The 19735-nt window shown below is 43.6% G+C and overlaps 1 long non-coding RNA gene across 1 annotated transcript in view; it reads right to left on the minus strand.

The window, feature by feature from the left end:
- LOC136715881 (uncharacterized) overlaps positions 1–19735 on the minus strand; it is a 120803-nt gene that overhangs the window by 7334 nt on the left and 93734 nt on the right. The window lies entirely within an intron of this gene.

Raw genomic sequence — 19735 nt, forward strand, 5'->3', positions numbered from 1 at the left:
CCCAATCAAACTCTTTATTATCTGTAAATCGGTCATTATCATGCAATATTTACAAATAGGCATTTTGTTCGCTGCGTTTCCTCCTTCAATTGTAGTCCTTATGATTCGTAAATTATTGCTCTCCACACTCACACACTGGTGAGTAATGTTAAGAGGTCACCTTTGACACCTTACTAGAAACGTTCAGCTGCTCAGAAATCACTGGCTCTGCTCTAATTGGATAATAGGGTGAGCTGCGATGAAGAAAGAGGGAGATCAAACATAATGACCAGGCATCCGTAGTTAACCTTCACAAGACAGGATATTCTCTGAGGGAAAATGCTATGTGCAAAATAATATACACTCAATGGAGTATTCTGCATGTCAAAGCCAACACGTGTTTGGTGAAAAAGGCAAGCAGATTTTTCTCCACCCCTTCACCACCAGTACTATTCGGTATAGGCGTGGGTAAACAACAAATCCTCATGTACTTTGCTGAGCATTATTGTACAGCGTAGCATTCATAACAAACAATGTTAAGTACCAGACGCTCTAAAAGCACCAACAGCAACACAGCCAGCAATGGGATCACAATCCATCCACTTTGTCGCAAACGCAAAGACTTCCTTGTAGATGATGTCTCTACCACCAAACAATGGCTTCCACGCAATCAGCAGACCATAACTCAAGATACAATCAATAATAATATTGTTGTGCTGGCTTTAATGGAAGCAAAGCCCGTCACCTGCAAGCGTTTGTTCGCCTGTTTGCCTGAAACGCCATCTGCGTCAGTCCGCTGATGTTTCCTAGGCTAATAAAATGACCCCAGCTTTTCTTTCTGTTCGCTTTAGCATCTGCAGATCTGCAAGCAGTGCCATGCAAACACTGTTCCGCTTAGGGTGCTTCAGTAGTTTGGGCGATTAGGAGCGCTGGATAAAAAATGGACAGAAAGGTACATGGGGTTGTTGTGCATACTGGCGTTCCAGGTAATTGAGTGTGACCGCTCGGTAGCCGGGCAGGGGAAGCCAATCACTCAGATTCGACGGTAACCATGAGGACGACTGAAAGCTGTCCGCAATCAGGATGTTATTACCATGATGGGAAGGTGGGCTGTCAGGGAGATCCCATGAATTCCTGAAGCAGCCTGACCTTACCCACTGCCAGGCTCCTTCTGTGTCTCGGCCGGGCCTGCCCCCTCCACAGGCCCTGGCTGGGGCCAGTAATTCACTTTTTTTCAGGAGGCTGTCAGGTGTGGGCCCTGCTGACAAAGCCACGCTATTGCAAGAGGAAAGTAGCCCCTGTTGTGATGGTCTCTGGTCACTGGGGAGCCCGGCCATAGCGCGGGAGTCAACCATCACTGCACACATCCCTTATCTGATGTCTACAAATAGGGAACGGGACCGACGGATCTGTGGCTTGAGAGTGGTCCATTTTATGCTCGTCTAACACTGGTTTGGTTAAACGTATAAATTAAACTTTTTCTGGCTATTTCACATGCAAACCTGATTATGGACTGACATGTCTGTTTGAATCTGAGGTTCTGGGAGAAGGGAGGCCATTGTGTGTGTGGCTTTGTGGGTTGGTGGAAAAAAACAACTCAAATTACCGTAGGACTGCTTTAATCAGATCCCCTTTGGCCTGGACATCGTCATCACTAGAATGTCTCAAGGAGACTGCGGAGAGAGAACTCATCGAACCGACTCTACAGGTTTCTCGTGTGCTTCTGATTAACGAAGAGTCCAACGTACGACTCTCCCTCCAAGCACACCCACATTGGAGACCAGCAGGGTGCTCGATGAGCCCCAAAACACAATCAAACAAAATAAACAGTGTTGAGAGAGAAGACATAAGTCCACCTCACAAAATAATGGCAATGTGAGGAGTTGCAAGCTACAATACTTGTGAGGAAATATTTGTTTGGTTGCTACAAAACAGCACACCACTGGTGAGCTCACAAAGGTGTGAAATGGTCAATCTCAATCTTGGTCCAATGCCAATGACACTCTTAAAGAACACTACTCAGACAGGTGTAAGGAAAAAAAAAAAAAACACCAACAACAGAACAGTGCTTTTTTTATAACACGGCTGACTCTAAAGTGACTCTAACATGTCACTTCTAACACAGAGCAGATGACCAAGCTTGAAAAAGAGGCCTGCACTCCCACTCCTACATATTTACAACACATAGAGCCTGTTTCCTCCCAGCAAACCCTGCGAGCGTGGTTTTCATGTACTGAAAACCTTGACAAGAAAGAATCTCGCCACAAAGCGCACACCATGGATATCAGATGAGATTGTATTTGATGTAAACTCTTTAAAGAGAAGTTTTTCACTAACTCAACAAATCTGTAAGGTCTCGGAGCCTGGCATCTGGTTGATTCATAATGTTTTTTTACTACTGTCCATATTGCTTTTCAGACATCATGGGGAGATAACTGATATCTGTGCCAGGAACCTTCTACATCAGCTTTTGAGGCTGTCTGGATAGTGGATGATGTGTAAGTCACATGACCTTATTTTGGCAAACATAAACATAAATGTATAGAAATTCCTAAATTAGAAATAAAGTCCTCAAGTCGATGAAGCCTGCCAAACCTCGCTGCTATTGAACATCAACATAAGAACCACGCAGGTAGTAAATTCAGCGTACTTTTCAGAGAACTAGACAAATTGCATTTATGCCAGCCTAGCTGTGTTTGGGCTCTGAGCCATAGGAACAGGTAGCGTTATACTTTTATATACATGCTTTGTGCCTTGAGCCAAAACTCAAGCATTAGACAGATCTCTCTACCTTGTAATCTATCCATCCTTTCCAATTGCATATTCTCCATTTACCATCTTAAGAAACATCTATCTTCAATTAAATGAAACAGACTCAAAGTGAATTCTTGCAGATCAACCTCACCACTGATCTGAGCTCGTATCAATAGGGTATTGTGGGAACCCGCTCTTGTTTTCAGAGGACATGACCGCTATTGGTTATATGTATGGGTGTCGCAAGATAGACTTTAATCAGAAACTATTATTCCCACAGATAATCAGGCAAACTATTCCACCAACTCCAGTTCAAAGTCCTAAGCAATTGAAAATAATGAAAACCATACCTACAAGGATAAACAATTTAAAGATAATTCGTCTGTTGCCCCTTTTTGTTGTTTGATTGACCATCAACATATTCCTATACCCGGACATCCAATGGCAACGCACAGCCAGTGGTCAGAGGGAACAAGGACTATCTCGCCTGACCCACTGAGATCATGACAGTGCTTCTGAGGCTAACGATATAGCAGTTGGTGAGTGTTGCCATGTGAAGTTGGTGTTTCCACGCACAAATTAGCACTGGAGGTGAGATTTTGCTCTTCAAGGTTACACAAGAATAATGTCATGTCCTTCTCCGGGGTCGTTAATGTCAGCTGCGAACAGCCTGTTCAGAGCCTTTTTTCCCCCTTCTTTCTTGTTTTTCTCCTTCCCTCACGCTGCTTGCACATTGTCACTTCAGTTAAAAATAACCATCAGTGGGAAGTGGTCCACCGTCTCTGTATTCTCTTCACGCTGTTTTCCGCTGGAATCTAACACATCCTGTGACGCCCTCTCTCTCAGCTCAAGTCAGGAGGCCCCATAACCCACGTTGTTAACCTTGTTGACCTCTTGAGAAAGCCACAAAGAACCAGGATGCTCTCCCTGACTGTGTGCTGGTGGTACTCTGTCCACATCAATCCCCATGTTGTTATAGATCTGATTTCAGATTCAATGGCAAGGAAAAATAATAGTCATGAATACTCTGAGATAGAAAAGACTGTCAAAATGAGAAGCACAAATACCACCTCATCAATTTTGGAAGGGGACTGTATAAAATTAATGAAAATGACATCACTCTGGATATATCCCTCCATCACACAACAATTCTCACTGCCCCTGACATGACATGACTGGGCAGGCAAAAGAAAATGATACAGACAGACATGGCACAAACACAGGTTTAGCACAGCTCTCTGCACTTCCTGCATCTAACAGAGGGATCATATATAATGCAGAGAGAGAAAGAGAGGGAGGTTTTTGTATTAGCTTCCCTTTAGCGTCTGCAGACACAAAGCAAGAGCCCAGATGTGCACGTCTGGAGATCCAAAGGGGAGTCGATGCAAAACCACGGGGAGGATTCGACAGACTTCATGGGACTGCTATAGCTTGACTGTCTGGTAAGTGTCTGTTTGCAGGGCAGTCATTCCATCAACACACACACACACACTCGCACATTTTCTCTCCGAAAGCGGTTCCCCGTCCCCTGGCGCTCTGGCAATTTCCAGTCCAGTGGAACTGGGGTCTCTCAGGGGGACTGGCCCAGTAAACACTGAAGCTCATTTTGAGTGGTATGGAGGGTGGGGAGTTGGGGATTTTGAGAGTTAGAAGTGGAAGGAGTGGGGGGGAAAAAACTAACAATACAAAGCATCCCTTTAACATTGTACAGAAAAGCTTGTTTTTAAGGGGACCCCTGGGAATGGCTCTGACATTCAAAAACACTCAAATAGGAGGGCATCATTAATAACTAAAGTTTGGATGTGTATTTCTTTTTTTTTTTCCAATATCAAAGCAGCCCAAGATCTCTCGACTGTATTCCTAACTAACTGGTTTAAGACAAAGCCTAACTCTTACCAAGAACGTAATTGAATAACCACACAGCTGCACTCACTGTTCCATCCCATGCCAGGGAATAGTGCCAGGTCAGATAAGGTCCTGCCCTCTGGACATTTTCTCCTTCTCTAAAAATCTCACATCTATCACCCCCTTCTCCACAGCCAATGTCAGTGTCTTTCTCTTGCAGGCTAAATTTCATTATGACTGTGACATTTCAGCAAAGAGGTAGAAATTACACTTCAGGTTAGGATGCTTGAAGGGCACTTTCTCCCTTGGATGCAATCCATAAATCTGGCTGATAAAACATTGATTTCAATGTTATTGTACGGGCTGTAGCAAGTGGCCTCTCTCTCGCAGCAGGGGAAGAGTGAGGTTACCCTTTGAGGGCTTTCTGGAGGGCTAAATAAAAGGACTCTGGCTAACCTACAGCCCAGCGCTCCAGACACTAATGCGATGACTGAAAACGCTTTTACTTGTTGCCATTTCGGTTGACTTACTCACGACCATCACTAAGTGTGTGAAGGGGCAGTAGAAGACACTGATATATGTAGCTTTGAAGATACAGAAAAATGATACAGGATAGATGTGATTTTGATGCTTTGAGAGTTCATGATGAGACTCAACTGAGGTTTAAGTGGTTGTTTGGCAACCACCTGCTTATAATATCACCCTTTAATCATCATCCAAATATCATCATCACTGAAGCTCAGTCTTTAGCATGTCCACATTAAGCTCAATTCTTCAAATACTACGGCACAAGGTCTGGGACATTGGGACACCCTTCAGTGCAATGCCAGGATCAGGGTGACAGTTTGGATTAAATCTGCTCCAGCACACACATGCCCTAGCTTAAGGAGTCAGCCACTATTTAGAAGTGTTAAATTCACCCCAGGATGTGGAGCAGGCATTCACAGTTTGCTAAGCTCAATGTGCTGCAGTCTATCAGCAGTCACCAGTGTTTGCAGGCACCTCTGTACTAAATCATTAGGAGTATATCATTAGTTTCTCAGTTATTTAACTGGTACCCTGCCCCTCCTGTATCCTGTCTCTCTATAGTAATAAAGATAAAGAAGAACTATCCCGCTGGAACGAAACTCTCATTACTGCCCATCAAACTTGTTTATTAGTAAGATTTGACAAAATAATTGAGAAGAATGAAGATGGATCTCTCTGTACTGCCGAGCGTCATTACAAGACTTTTTCGCAAAGAGCGTATTCATCACAGCACCGTTTTGAGAACCAACAATGCAGGAATGACAGGGTTAGAAGGTTGTCGAAAACCCAAACTAAAACAGAAGCAAACTACTGATTTCCACATGCCATCCTCCCCAGGTAGGCAATGCGCTGTGCCTACGCAATGGGTTCCCACATCTCTGCGGGTCCACCGATCCAGCCTTCCTCGGCCTTGAAGAATAGATATTGTCCTCTTGTCCGTCTTAACGTTTAACAGACTCTTTAAACACTTTAAACGGGATGCTTCCTGATTGGGCATTTGCCAAGCCAGTGCAGGTCTCCCCATTCCCACCTGCAGCGTCCCCACGATCACAATGGGAATCAATGCCCCAATCGACGCTCCTCCTCGTCACGTCAATTGATCCAGCCCAGAAGAATGGATTGTATCAATTTCTGTGTGGTGTAGCAACGATCTTGTACGTGCAACACTTCTTCCTGCACCAGCCTGTTCTTTAAATACACGGAGCATCCTGTTCACTGTAAACAAGTAGATACCCAGCCCTCCCAGCCTCCTGCAATTCTCACACTACATTCTGTGCGATCAGACCGCTAACTCCAGTGACGAGTATGACTGCCTCAAACCACGCGCTAGACGTGATGAAAAATTACGCTGGACTGTAGGGAACACGCAGACACCACAGTGCAACAGTGAAGCAGCACTGCATGTTCCTCATGAAAACGCGAGGGGGATGTTTTCACAGTTGTGTTGCTGGTGCCAGCTTTTTCCCTTCCCACAGGGACGTGTTCGAAAGCAGGGCGGAAGGGAAATTGTACAAAGACTATGTTAAGCAATCATTTCACTGATGTTTATGTAGGATTGGATTTTGCTACCTAGTGTAAAATATTACTTTTGAAGGTGCAATCTTTTCAGCTGGCAGTCACAGTGAGCTGTTGTATATAAGCCAATTCACTTTGCCAGTGCGAAATTAGTACTTGGCTTTCCTGTTTGTTATATTGACTCCTGTCGGGTTGGTGAGCCCGTGGTGCTCTGAAGCATTTTATTTCTAAACCGTTATGTAGGGAAATGTATTTTTGTGTCCGTTTCCTGATGTGCCTGCCTCAGAACAGCATGCACTCCATAAAAGCCTGTGTCTCTCAATAGGGCCTGATTGTTAACAGAGCTGTGATGCACGATGCAAACAAGCCAGTGCTACAGGTCTCCTCGCTCGTTTGCCACTTTGGAACTGCCCAACATTGTCCAGGAATATCTGCTTGGCAATTGTGTTGGCCTCGATAATAAAGCTGGCATCACGGGTTCGAACACCAGCCTCATGTCCGAACACACTGCTGCAATCCCAGGGAAGTTGCTGGGGGTCGGTGGGGGTGTTGAAACCAGAAGTGAGTAAACGCAGATGTTGATGGAAGAAAGCTGTTGAAGATCAAAACGGAGGCCTGCTTGACGGAGAAGAAGCTTTCTCCCTCCCACACCTTGTGTATTTATAACTTCTTGTGCTCTTGCTTCACAAAGACGGCTTCCTGATTCACTCAGGCCTACGAAGGCCAGATAAAATCAAGATCGTCATTCATTAAAAGTGGCAAGCTTTTGAGAGTCACTCCTGGCAGCATTTGCGAGTTGTTGGGAGAGAGGCAGGAGAAGAAGAAATCTGAAATGAAGTGCCCTCTTGCAGAAGGGAAAGAGGAGCAAGCTGTCTCCTCAGCCCTAGCTCAGCCCCTTTTTCAAAGCGGTTTCTCATTCGAATGCCAGTACCGCAGGACTGTATGCTACGTGTATCAGTTCAAGCTGTAATGCAACAGTTTGTAATGCAAATAAGACATTTCCAGCGAAGCTGCAGGAAGGCGAAACAGTTGAAATGTCTGCTCGTGATAACAGCTGCAAGCATAACCTTTACCTGCGGTGTAATCAGGTAGCTCTACTGAATCATATTAAAGATGCTCCATCCAGAACGCTATAACAATATCCTTAGCTGAACTCCCTGTTGCTACATAATCCTATTATTCATAACCGTAACTGAAGGGAAGGCGAACAAAATGGTCTTAATGGTTTCAGGCTTTATTGTTTTAGCCCGTGTCTTTGTTTGTTTTTGAACATATGACGTGTATTGTGAAGCAGGCTGATTTAGACGTGCTAAGAGCGGGCCCAGAGGCCACAATTTGCACCCACGTTTTGCTGAAGAGATCGGCCCGACTTGCCAAAGCGGACGAAAAGTGAAGTGCCACTCAATCTCCCTGCAGCCCTGCTCCACAGTGTGACACATTCTGGGAAGTGTGTGTGTGGACAGTCCATTCCCAGTATTGTGTTTAGAACAGATTAATATTTCAAAAACCACGCTGCAGTTGATTCTCGTAGCGGGGATATGGACAGACGTAAAAGAAAAAATCAAGACATGAATTGGCTTTTTGAGGACAAGCACAAGCAGTTTAATGGTTGCACCCGTTAATCACACCAATTTGTACAGCCAAACTGTAGCATCCAATTATAGCTGTCCAGTGCCTTGGTGTGAATTCTTTAAAATGGTTTATTGATTGACTGATTGATTGATTGATTTTAAGGTCACTAAAAAACAAGCAGATACTCTCCTGCATGGTGTTGAATGGAACTGAGTGCCCTGTGGAAAGACCTTCAACTCCTGGCCTCCGGATGAATGGTATGACTACACTGGTAATGAAGAGGGGCATCTTTAGTCACAGCTAATTGAGACTACAAGTATATAGCACCTCAAGCTCTCCTAAATGGTCACTTTAGTAGGGATTAATCACTACTGAAATGCCCCCACAGGGACCTGATTGAGAAGGACGGCAGTTTACGGTTAGCTGGAAGTGAACATTTGTACTCCAGCCAGAAGAGTAAAGAAACAGAAGGGAGAGACAATCAACACATCCCACTCACAACCTGGAGGAATGCCATCAGACACAGAGCAGAAGACCTCTGTAATGGTGAGCGGACTGTTCCGCAAGCTTCTCATCCTCCCAGAAGCCTAGTTAGGACCCAACAAACCCCAACACTTTGCTTCTAAAGCAGAAGGCAGTACGTGGTTAACATAGCTTTTGGTTTTGGGTGTTCTAAGAATATATGTGTGTGTCTGTGTGTGTGTTTTTCCTTTGATGTCCTAATTGTCCTCAACTTCATATTTGAAACTCCCATGTTTGTGGTGCACTGTGTTTAAAGCAGAAATGCATGGTATGTCTTGATCATGTAACATAAATGCCCACACTCATATCAGTACCATGCATGAAAATATCTCGGATTGTTTCTCAGTAGCTTGGCAAATCCGGCTTCAGAGAGTCTTGTATTATGTCCAAGATGATGTTCTTCCTTTTTACAATATATGTCCGCCTATTGCCTGTGTTTGTGGTGAATCTAACCTGCACTCCCCCTGTCTCCTCTCCCTAGGGTTTCCGGTCTACTCTAGGGAATGTGACACCTTTAGCACTGTCCAGAATAAGCAACTGAAATGCTTTCAATGCAATGTTGCCAAAATAAGACGGGTCATCCGTAACTTATTTTAAGCGCCTATAAAAAGGTGTGTTTTAGTTTTGACGTACAAAATGTGAAAAAGGTAAAATAGGAGCGTAAATACTAAAAAGGGGGCCTACCCAAATAGGGGCCAGCAGCTAGGACACAGTTATGAAGGCATTTGTAAACCAGGCTTGAAACACTGAAATCTGGACAGGAATAAATGGGCAGTATTTGATGTTGATAGGCTGTAGGTGCAGTGTTTTATTTAAGGACAAATTGCTCACAAAGAATAGTTGGTTTTGTGTCCCTGGTGTTTATTTTGTTGTTTATTTCCACTGAGTCTCTCTCCATTCACTTGGCTCACTGGTGTGATGTACATTGTTGTGGTTTTCCTTTTTGAAGTCTTCCTCGTGTGGAGGCGTGTCCTCCAACCATGGAAACGGTGTCCAAGCATGTCAGAGAACAAGTCATTGTGTTTTTTGTGGCCGCTTCCAAGTCACCTTGAAGAGCTTCTAATTCCTTTATACTATTACAGTAGGAGAGGTTGTAGTGGAAACAGCCTGAAGAAATTCATCTTGTGGGATTAAACTCAGAGGATTACACTTTCATATCCCCATTTGCAATAATTCTTAAGTGAAACCTAAACCAACAATGCCTTGGCATTGTTTAACTGAGTTTTATTTCATGGTGTGTTTATTGTGTGTTTCCAAGCCTTGAAATGGCTTTTGAAAATCGACATTCACCTCCACTAGTATTGTAGCGCTTTTAAACTTTAGGGTTTGTGCAATGGAACACAACAGTGCTTTCAGCGGCTGATGACAATCCCTCTTTTTGCCTTCTGGCAATTGAGGAGACACCCCCCACCCCAACCCCTGAGGGCTGATGAGTCACTTCCTCCCCGAGGGCCAGCCACCTGAGGGATGACCACAGATAGCAGCACCATCGAACAACTTGACGATGCTGCATGCTGCTAGTTTGATAAGTTATATATGCCTGGAGGGGCGGCAAGCATTAGGCCTAGCCTGCTATGGACCCCCCCTGATATTTATTTATTCCTAAAACGGTCTGTCATCCTATAGCAGTTTTTGGTTTTCTCTCAACTGTGCCTAACAGGTTATGTATGTATTTGCACACCTTATATTAATTGTTCTATGAAACACTAATAAAAACGGATGGATTAATCAATTGATTGATTGAGTATTCGTCTTCTCAGGCAAACACAAGTTCATAGACTTATCTTTTATTGTGACTGAAGTGCACAAAGTATTTTTTGTCTTTTCTTCTGTATTAAAATTGCTGTAGACATTTGACAGGCAGTCAGCATCTGTCTGTAGCATCAGGCTAATGAGGGCCTCATATTTCTGATTACACTATTCCATTGTAACCATTGAAATGTCATTTTAATGAGATGGTGAGAGATGAGAACATATGCCTCACTGATGTGGAAATATGTATGTGTGTGTGTGTGTGTGTGTGTATGTATATATATATATATATATATATATATATATATATATATATATATATATATATTCTACACGTATTCTACCAAATAAGTTACCCAGACAAGCAGAGTCTGAGCGCACTGTGACGTTTCTTCAGATACTTTTTTGTTCTGGTAGAGGATGTCAGATGTATAATGATGTCTTGTTTTTTCCTTTTTTTGTGGATGTTGATCTATTTAACTGTCTGTATGTGTTTCTTGCATTGTATATAGTGCTATATGCTGATTTGTGTAAATGGCTTTGGTTGTGTTAAATGTATCACAACGTCTTCCTGCTGCCTAAACCTAATCAAGGTTAGATGTACAAGGAAGCAGTGCCAGGGGGTGAGCTTGAGGCCAAGTTTCTGCTCCAAGGTCCTCAACTCGACGGCCTTAAAAGTCTCCAAAAAGGTCAGGTAAGGCCAGTAGAAGTGGAATTGAAATAACCCATGTCAGTGTGCTGACAATAGCTACAGCAATGAATGAATGAATGGAGACGTGGGAAATGATTGATTGCGCCGACTGCATTATGTTCACGATTGGTAGTCAAGTGTGGCTGTGTCTGAATGTTGGCACTGGAGAAAAGTATGTCTGTAAGTGTATGTCGGGAAGGTTGACAGGTATAATATGCCACCATCTGAGGGGGAAGTGGATTTAAACAGTTTGAAATCATTTCATGCAGAACCCATCATAGTAAGGGCCATTCTTGCTAACAGAATTTCCCTTACGTCAATATCTGTTAGAGAAATGGCACCATTTGTCATAAGTGTACACAGAGGTACATGCACTTGGTATACGCATTGCAATACATCTGATTGCACCATTGCTTTGTAGAGGGCTCGGAAACAACAGCGAATAATGTAGTTGGATATCAACGATCAGAAAAGAAGAAAATGAACCAGTCAACCTTGTCTGTGGAAGGGTGGATTTGAAGGTGCTTTTCTGAATCTATAAAGACATTTCCTGTAGCAGCTGCAGCCCTTCTCACACCAGATGTTCTGATCACGGGATGCCAGGCTGCTTTCTCCACCTTCTGCAGGAAAGCGGGCCTTGTGAGGGGTTTGCAGGACTTCCCAGGGGGCACGGTGTCGACATGTGAAGCCTTTGAATGATTGGGCCTCATTAGTTTCGCATTTCAGCTGTGGGTGTTTGAGAGGGCAGGTGTATTCCATAGCGGCGGCGGGCCAGAGAAAGCCGAGTCACGGGTAGCAGAGTGGAAAGTGCGATTGGGTGTGTCACAGCGCCTGTCGGCCGGGGTGGGAGTGAAGATGCCAGCAAGTGCCGCCTAGTAGCCAGTTGGCGGGGGCCCAACTTGGCGAGGAAGAGGTTTTACCAGCCTCTTGTATGTCTATGTTTTATAGATAGTGATAATTCCTTTTTTATATTGAAGCATCTTTTATGACGAGTATATCAGAATAGTAGTGATATGAGTTTTCCATTAATCCACTACGTACAATTTGTATGTAACAACCCGCAGCTTATGCATTTTGGGTTTATGGCCCGTGCTTTGAATGGGTGCTGGTAACTAGCCAGCTTGAGATCATGCTGACTATGTGTTCGGGGTGGTGGCTTCATGGAGACAGGCGCAGTGCCAGGGTGCTCATCCATTCATGCCAGTGGGAACACAGTATGGGTAGTATATGGTGGTGGACGATGCAGGTATTGATTGGGATTGATATATTTTTTCTTTCGCACTTCCCAGTTCCGTTTTGCAGGCTGGTGAGGTTGGTGTGATGCTGTGGATAGTGTGGAAGAATGTTCTTTGCAGGTGTGGAAGCCGTGTCCCAGTACTTGGTGAGTAGCTTTAGGGTGAGAGTGTTGCTTGGCACTTGGAGCACAGGGCAGTGGGGAAGTTGGGCATCTTTTGAAGTGGTGGTGGAAGGGAAGTTTAGAGCGGGCCTTATTAGTGCTTGGCCCCTGGCCCCGCAACCCCAACACCTATACCTTCAGGCTTGAACACTTGCAATGGGCGGGGGGGGACTACACCACACACCCCTGCATAGAACACAAATAAACAAGGGGGGTGGGGAGGACTGTAAAAGACAACCATCAACCCTGCCACTTGGCATGGGTTGTAACCAAGCACAAGTGTACATCTAGAAGTAAACATCTGGTTTCCCCATAGTACAAGCCATACCCCTGTCACACTCCATTAGTGTCGACTCCCCAGCTGCACAGCTGATTGTACCCAAGGCCAAAGGAGCACTTTTCTTTTATGATCTGCCCCTTAAATGGGTGGCTTGGCCCAAGCATTGGCACCAATCGGGCAGGCTCCAGTCCAAGCCTGCAAAGCAGAGCCACCAGACCCTAGCTGACATTCCCTGGCACAGTCTTTCTTTCTCCTACACAAATGACAATAAGATGGCATGAAAAGCCCCCCAAAAACCTCTGGGGACATCACATTTACAGCACTACCATTCCTCCCTCTGTCAATCAGATATTGACAGCCAGGCAGGCAATTAAATACACACACAGCCATTACACCTAGCGCCTGCCTCCACACATTTCACACTGAATGACCCTTACATCCATAGCCTCCACTTGCTTCACTCTCCACGCCCACCTCAATCACAAACCTTCCCAGTCCCACTCGCCAAACACACTGACCCACCTAGCATGCTCCAAACCAGCTTAGATACGTCACGGTCAAACACTGGTCACTCACTCACAGCTGCCCTAATGATGTTGCACCATCCACATTTGATTCACTGCCTTTCGTCACAACATGTCCAACAAATGCACTACAGTACAATTAAATATATCGAGGGCTTTCTATCCCCGTCGACTCACTGTCAGGGAACACTGGGGGTTTAACTTGCTAAACGCCTGTACCATACTCACATGCGTCCATTTCAACAGCAGGGCCTCCTCTACATGACACGACACTCCTCATCCCCCCACTTTACACTATTTTCAACACTTCCTCCATACACTGCCGTTTCACACTCCCACCTGTCCACCCCTACCTCAATAACATACACTACTCGGCATTGTGGACCCACTTGACAGCTTTGCTTAGCACATACACTCACTAGAGCACTACTGAAAGATATTCTAGGGGACAGCACGTTTCTCTACCATGGAGGATTCTTTCTCTTAACAGCTTGCAGTTTAACAGTTTCACATCCATATAGGGTCTGAACTCATCCAAGCAGATAGGGTCCAGTGCATTACTGTGTTCACCCTTGGTCACACATGATCTCATCACATATGGAACTCATGATATAGATGGGCAGGGTTGTTTGAATTAAAACCCTTTTAAAGTCGACAGCTGAACCAAAGAAAGGAAAGAACGGAGAGACAAAGAAGGAGAAGAAAAGACGGAGAAGAAGCCCCAAGCTGCCTGCTCTCGACCGGGACCGACCGGGACCGAGAACTGGGGTATAATGTGTTTCTTTTGCCGAACTCAGCAGAAGCTTTATATAGCATATTTCATGAATATAATCAAATGAGATAGTTTCACATTAAATAAATGATTATTACATATAATTGGATGCTTCTTCCCTCGGAAAAGAATCTCATGGAGGCAAGTTTCAGTTAAACTGTTACCCAGACTGGCTCAAAATCAAATGTGCGAACAATTCCTCTTACGCAATTCCAATCGCCACACAACGGTATTCTGTTTGAGCCATTCACTCACAAACACACACACAAACACACACATTTAAACACACTTCGGGTCTCCGCTGTCCACAGCCCCAGCCACCTTCTTTTTCCTCTCTGCCACCCCATCTCTGCTGCAGAGGTCACCCCAGCAGACTTCACTTCTGGGAAAGAAAGGACTGTTTAAGAACACGTGACTGGGGCCTTTTATTTCATTTACCTACTTTGCATCTGAAGTTCAAAACTCTCTTCTAATCTCGTCCATCCTTTGCTGCTCTATTTGATCTTTTCAATGGCATGTTCTCCGTTTATCTTTTTAATAAACCTATATCTTGTATAAAATGAAGCGGCCTCAAGGTGAATTCATGCAGATCAACCTCACCGCTTATCCGAGCTCATTTAAGTAGCGTATTGTGGGAACCTACCTATAAACCCGGTTGTGTTTTCAGATAAATTACTGCTGTGGGTTATGTATGGGTATCACTAGAGATAGCAGGACTTACTATTCTGTAATTATTATTTCCTCAGGTATTAATAACAAGGCAACAAGCCGCATTCTCAGTTTTAGAGTCCTAAGCAATAACAACAATAACTGCAGCGATAATTAAAGATATAAGATTGTGGCTGTTTGGGGGCATCAGCATTCTTTCAACATCTTTTACACTCACCCAACGGACTGTGTCAAATATCATTGCAATGCTTCAATCAGTTTCAATGCGTTTTCATGAAAGCACTGGCTTGGCAAATGCTACAGGTGAACAGCACACTAAGCAGCACAGAAAGGTGTGTGATGCTCAAGACAAAGAATGATAAACAACACAACAGAGACGGCACACTTTTAACTGTGAATGGCGAACCCGGGCTTGCTTTGACCTTCCAAACAAGTGTGCGATTCTCTTTCTGTTGTTGTTTGCATCAGGTCCTTCTCATTGACTCTTAACTGAGGTGTGCAAGAAGACATTTCAGCGAGAAAATCATACAATTATACAACTTCGGCACCGACCACGTTAAAGGTAATGAGACAGGAGACAACAAAAAGAGTTTCATTAATCATCTGACGGGCTGGTAATTCCTCTGTTCAACTATATCATTATTCTTTGATAATTACTCTGTTAAAGCAGGTATATCGATCAAAGCTAGATTCTACGCACCTAGGACAAAACTGGAGCATTTTCGACAGCACAGTGCAGGAAACTGGAAAAGCTCACATCTGACGCTCGCTGCCTAACCTGGTTCCAGATGGAAAAATGACCAGAGATATCATTAGTTTTGTAGCAAAACACTTGCAATCTACATTAAGGCACCATGAGCTCTGAATAATGAGGACAGTCAATATTACAAATATAAAAGATCGGGAGGGGGTCCCATTTAGACACAAATACATACGTGTCTTTGTGTAGTCAACAGTATGATGTGTTTCAATGCCATTTATTTCCTTGCAGTGATGTTACTTGTAGCAGATTATCTTCTGTAATGTTTGTCATTTCAGCTTTCACAGATGACTGCAATAATACAGTCACAAAGACAAGGACAGTTTATGAAACAATATGTATTTAACTACAATCACTGGTTTCCAATGATGGAAGAAGATAATGTCCTCTATGACTGTGTGTGTGTAGGTGTGTGTGGGTGTGTGCGTGTGTGTTCGTGTGCGTGTGTGTGTAAAACATTTGTAACAAACAATATATAATGCATCTCTCTAAAACCAACCAACCAACTCCTGTTCTTCATGCACAAAATACTCAAATTTACAATACGGTTCTTCTTTCAAGCACTGTGTAAGCATGCACTCAGTCAGTCCAGGAGAAGAAACATAAAAAATAAATGGCTAATGCAAGTGATGTTTGCCATCTGCTGAAAGTGATCCACACTGCCACTACACACAGTTATTACCCATCCCGTCAATGTGAGCCTTTGCGCCCCCTAAGTGGTGGCGCAGAGCCATATGCACTCCATACAGTGCCAAACCACCGGCTTGTTTCCTGGGGAGAGTGGCTCAAAGGAGGCCTTCCTCATCCATCTCTCAACATTAACGCCTGCTCGATCGGAGTGAACGAGGAGGCGGCACATGCATAAAATCGGGCTACAAGAAACCGCAGTGGCAGGGACTACCTACGCAATCACCAGCCCCACCCTTTTGTCAACAGATGGAAACTTGACTGGAGGATCGAACAGGGGGCTCTCAGAAACTCTGCTAGGAATTTGGAGAAAACAAAGACGGTTCAACTCTGCACGTCCAAAAATAAGCATCTGTTTCTGCCTCACTAGCTGTTAGAGCAATGTGTCGCACATACTTACAGTAAGGAAAAAAACAACACCTTTTATATTTTTTTCCTCTCTCCTGCAATTGTGCCTAAATAAACACAACCTCAAAGTGAGCACCTTCATCGTATTTCTGCCCAGAGGTAGATATAAGGATGCCTTTTTTGAATTGCTTGAGCACATGGGACACGGGAGAACACGGACTCCATTTATGACAATTACCATGATCGTGGCAATACGTAAAACCAGAGGCAGACACCTGCAGGTTCGCTCATTTGGAAAACACACTTTTTTAGGGGCTTCGGGGGAAGATTTACAAACCGATCCATGTTTGGTGGCTGCTGAGGAAAACGACCCATCAAGTGCCTTGCTAAGGCAGGATCATCATGGCAGAGATCCTTTATTATTGCATTTGGGACACGTATATAAATTATCGACTCGACTATAGACCTAGGAGGTCTAACCTTGCTTGATGTTTTAAGTTTGGCATTTCTGTTACATTTAATAGACATGATTTATGCAGATAACTTGTACTAGAATAACACTAATGTTCCCCCAATCCACCCCCATATTTCATAAAAAAAAAAATACATGAAAATTACAGCAGAACCAAGGACTCTTGAACTCTTCTGACAGCAACATACAATATCTCAATGCATATATCCTCTGGTCTGTAATCCATTATATGACACAGTAAACCATCAGAGTCACTCTGCTCCCATTCATGTAATGTCTTGAGTATAATTAAAACAAAGCTTGTCAAAACAGTTCACATTTTAAAACTGCACCAATTTGAAATATTAAGCAACATAAATCATTAAGCACAACAAGAAAGTAATGCAGACTATTGAAATCAGCCAAACATAAGCCCACACAGAGCCTGTCTCTTTAGAGACTTTGCACAACACACAACGGCAGACACAACAGCTCGGCCAAATCCTGCACCCTCCTAGTTTTGTTGCCATTCTATGGCAAACAAAAGCTACTATAGGATTACAATATGGGAGGAATGATTCACTGACAATGCTGTTGCATGTTGCCACCACACCAAGTTGATGGAAATGGATAAATCGCTTTCTGCTGAACAGGAACCTTCCCTGGCGCTGATTCCTTGATGGGGAATCTGAGACTTCGAGGACTTCGGCACACTCGCAGTGCCGGCACATAAGTTATGAGCTGCAAACAGTGTTCTTTATGCCTGCTACACCTACACAATTTACAAATTGGCCACAACGCTTGCTTTGGACAAATTAGGTTTCAGTTCCTAATAATGAAATGTCACAGTTTACCTCACAGACACAGAGACTAGTCCCTCACTGTGAGTATATGCAATATTTCTGAGTTTAATTTAAAATCACTTGTTATTGGACCTAGGAGGTTGATCAAAAGTAAAATTAAACCTGTCCTTCAAAACTTGTATTTTTTTTTCTGCAGCTAGTTGTAATTAATTTCACATGCCAAACTCATTGTGTGCTTCATTTGTTTCCTGTTCCCTGCTTCACTAATATGCTTTGTCACAGGGATTAGATACAGTCCAAAGCAAAGCTGCCATCTAATGTAAATGGCTATTTAAAAAGCCAACAGACTGATACACCAAACACCGTCAAAACTGCAGTAATGTATAGTCCATTGAGGGTATGATCAAACAGCTAATACTGCTTGGTTTCCAGTCTATACTGTACTTTCAGCTTAAGTTGATAACACAAAAGAACATTACAACATCAAGCACTGGTGTGCACTGAGCACTGTGTGTATATACAAAATACAAAGCATGAAAGGTAAATGTGGCATATTACAACTTGGCTTTATTCTGTATCCTCAGATCTCCTCTGCTCAGACTAGGCTCCCCACCCTGCTAACTCTCTCCTCTGCCCATGGTTGTCTGTACATGCATTGCCTCCTAGGCCTACATGTTTTCCCTGCATACCTACTGAAATGGACAATTTGCACTTTATCCTTTGCATTGTATTGCACTCCACAACTACTTTCTGTCTCCTTATATAAGCGCCTGTGTCGTATTGCATGACACTGTAAATATAGTTTTGTGCTTTCTTCCCCTCTATTACAATTGTGCTCTAGTGAACTGTAAGTCACCTTGCATAAAAGCGTCTGCGAAAAGAAGAAATGAAACAATAACTACTTCCAACCTCCCCCTTTACAGTCAATGTAATAGGATCTCCTCTGGGGCTGAAAGGTGGCACTGATGTATATTTTCCTGCTGGTGGGAGAGTCAGTATCACACTGCTTTAGGAAGGAACATAACCGGTGCTCTCTCCCTTTTTTACTTCACTAAATAGCTGGTGGGGTTAATGAGAATCATCTCAATTAGCGAGAAATGTTTTCAGACTTACACAAATTTCCCCCACAGTAATTCCGGTGCATGTGAACTCCAGATTCTGCCCTGACTCCGCAGTTTACCAGCAAGAATAGCAGTCTATTAGTTTTGACACCCATTCAACGTTTGTCAGCATCAAGACACTTAATGTGGTTTGTAATCTTCACTCCCCCTCCTTTAAAACAAAACCCATGAGGTTAATCCCATCTCTTGGTATGGGTTGATCTGTGGCTATTCCCTATATTATCTATATCTATATTACAAGAGGCTACAGCATGGTAGACCTGCAATTAATAAAATAAAACAAATCGGCCACACAATAGAAGACTTATTTTGGTTCCTCTGCACATCTAACCTGATCCAAACCGTTTTGCCTCAAGCTCCTGCCAACATCAGCAAGCAGTTTCACTTTTTTACAATCTCACATACAAGTTCCCGATGAAGGAGTACCCAATCAGATCTGTTTAAGGCATTGTGGGTCCCACTGCGCTTGTGACAATGCCGTTCTCAGGTGTGACTGATGAATCCTGGGAATCCACGCACGCTGTGTCATTTTAAAATCCCATTTTGAGCTGCTTCATTGCCATGGAGTCAGTTTATTATGCCCGAGTGTTTCAGCTCCTTTAGAAATGCAAATGTTGATGGGGCAGCAAAGAACCAAAAGTCGCACAACGATGCCAGTGAAAATGTTGGCGGCTCTGGTGGTTTAATGAATATTTGTTGTGTTTGATAGTTTGCCCGATCATTTTATATCACTTAAGTTTATTTACCCCTTATTCTGAGGACAGAC

This window comes from Amia ocellicauda, chromosome 20 (assembly GCF_036373705.1).
Source record: "Amia ocellicauda isolate fAmiCal2 chromosome 20, fAmiCal2.hap1, whole genome shotgun sequence".
Lineage (NCBI taxonomy): Eukaryota > Metazoa > Chordata > Actinopteri > Amiiformes > Amiidae > Amia > Amia ocellicauda.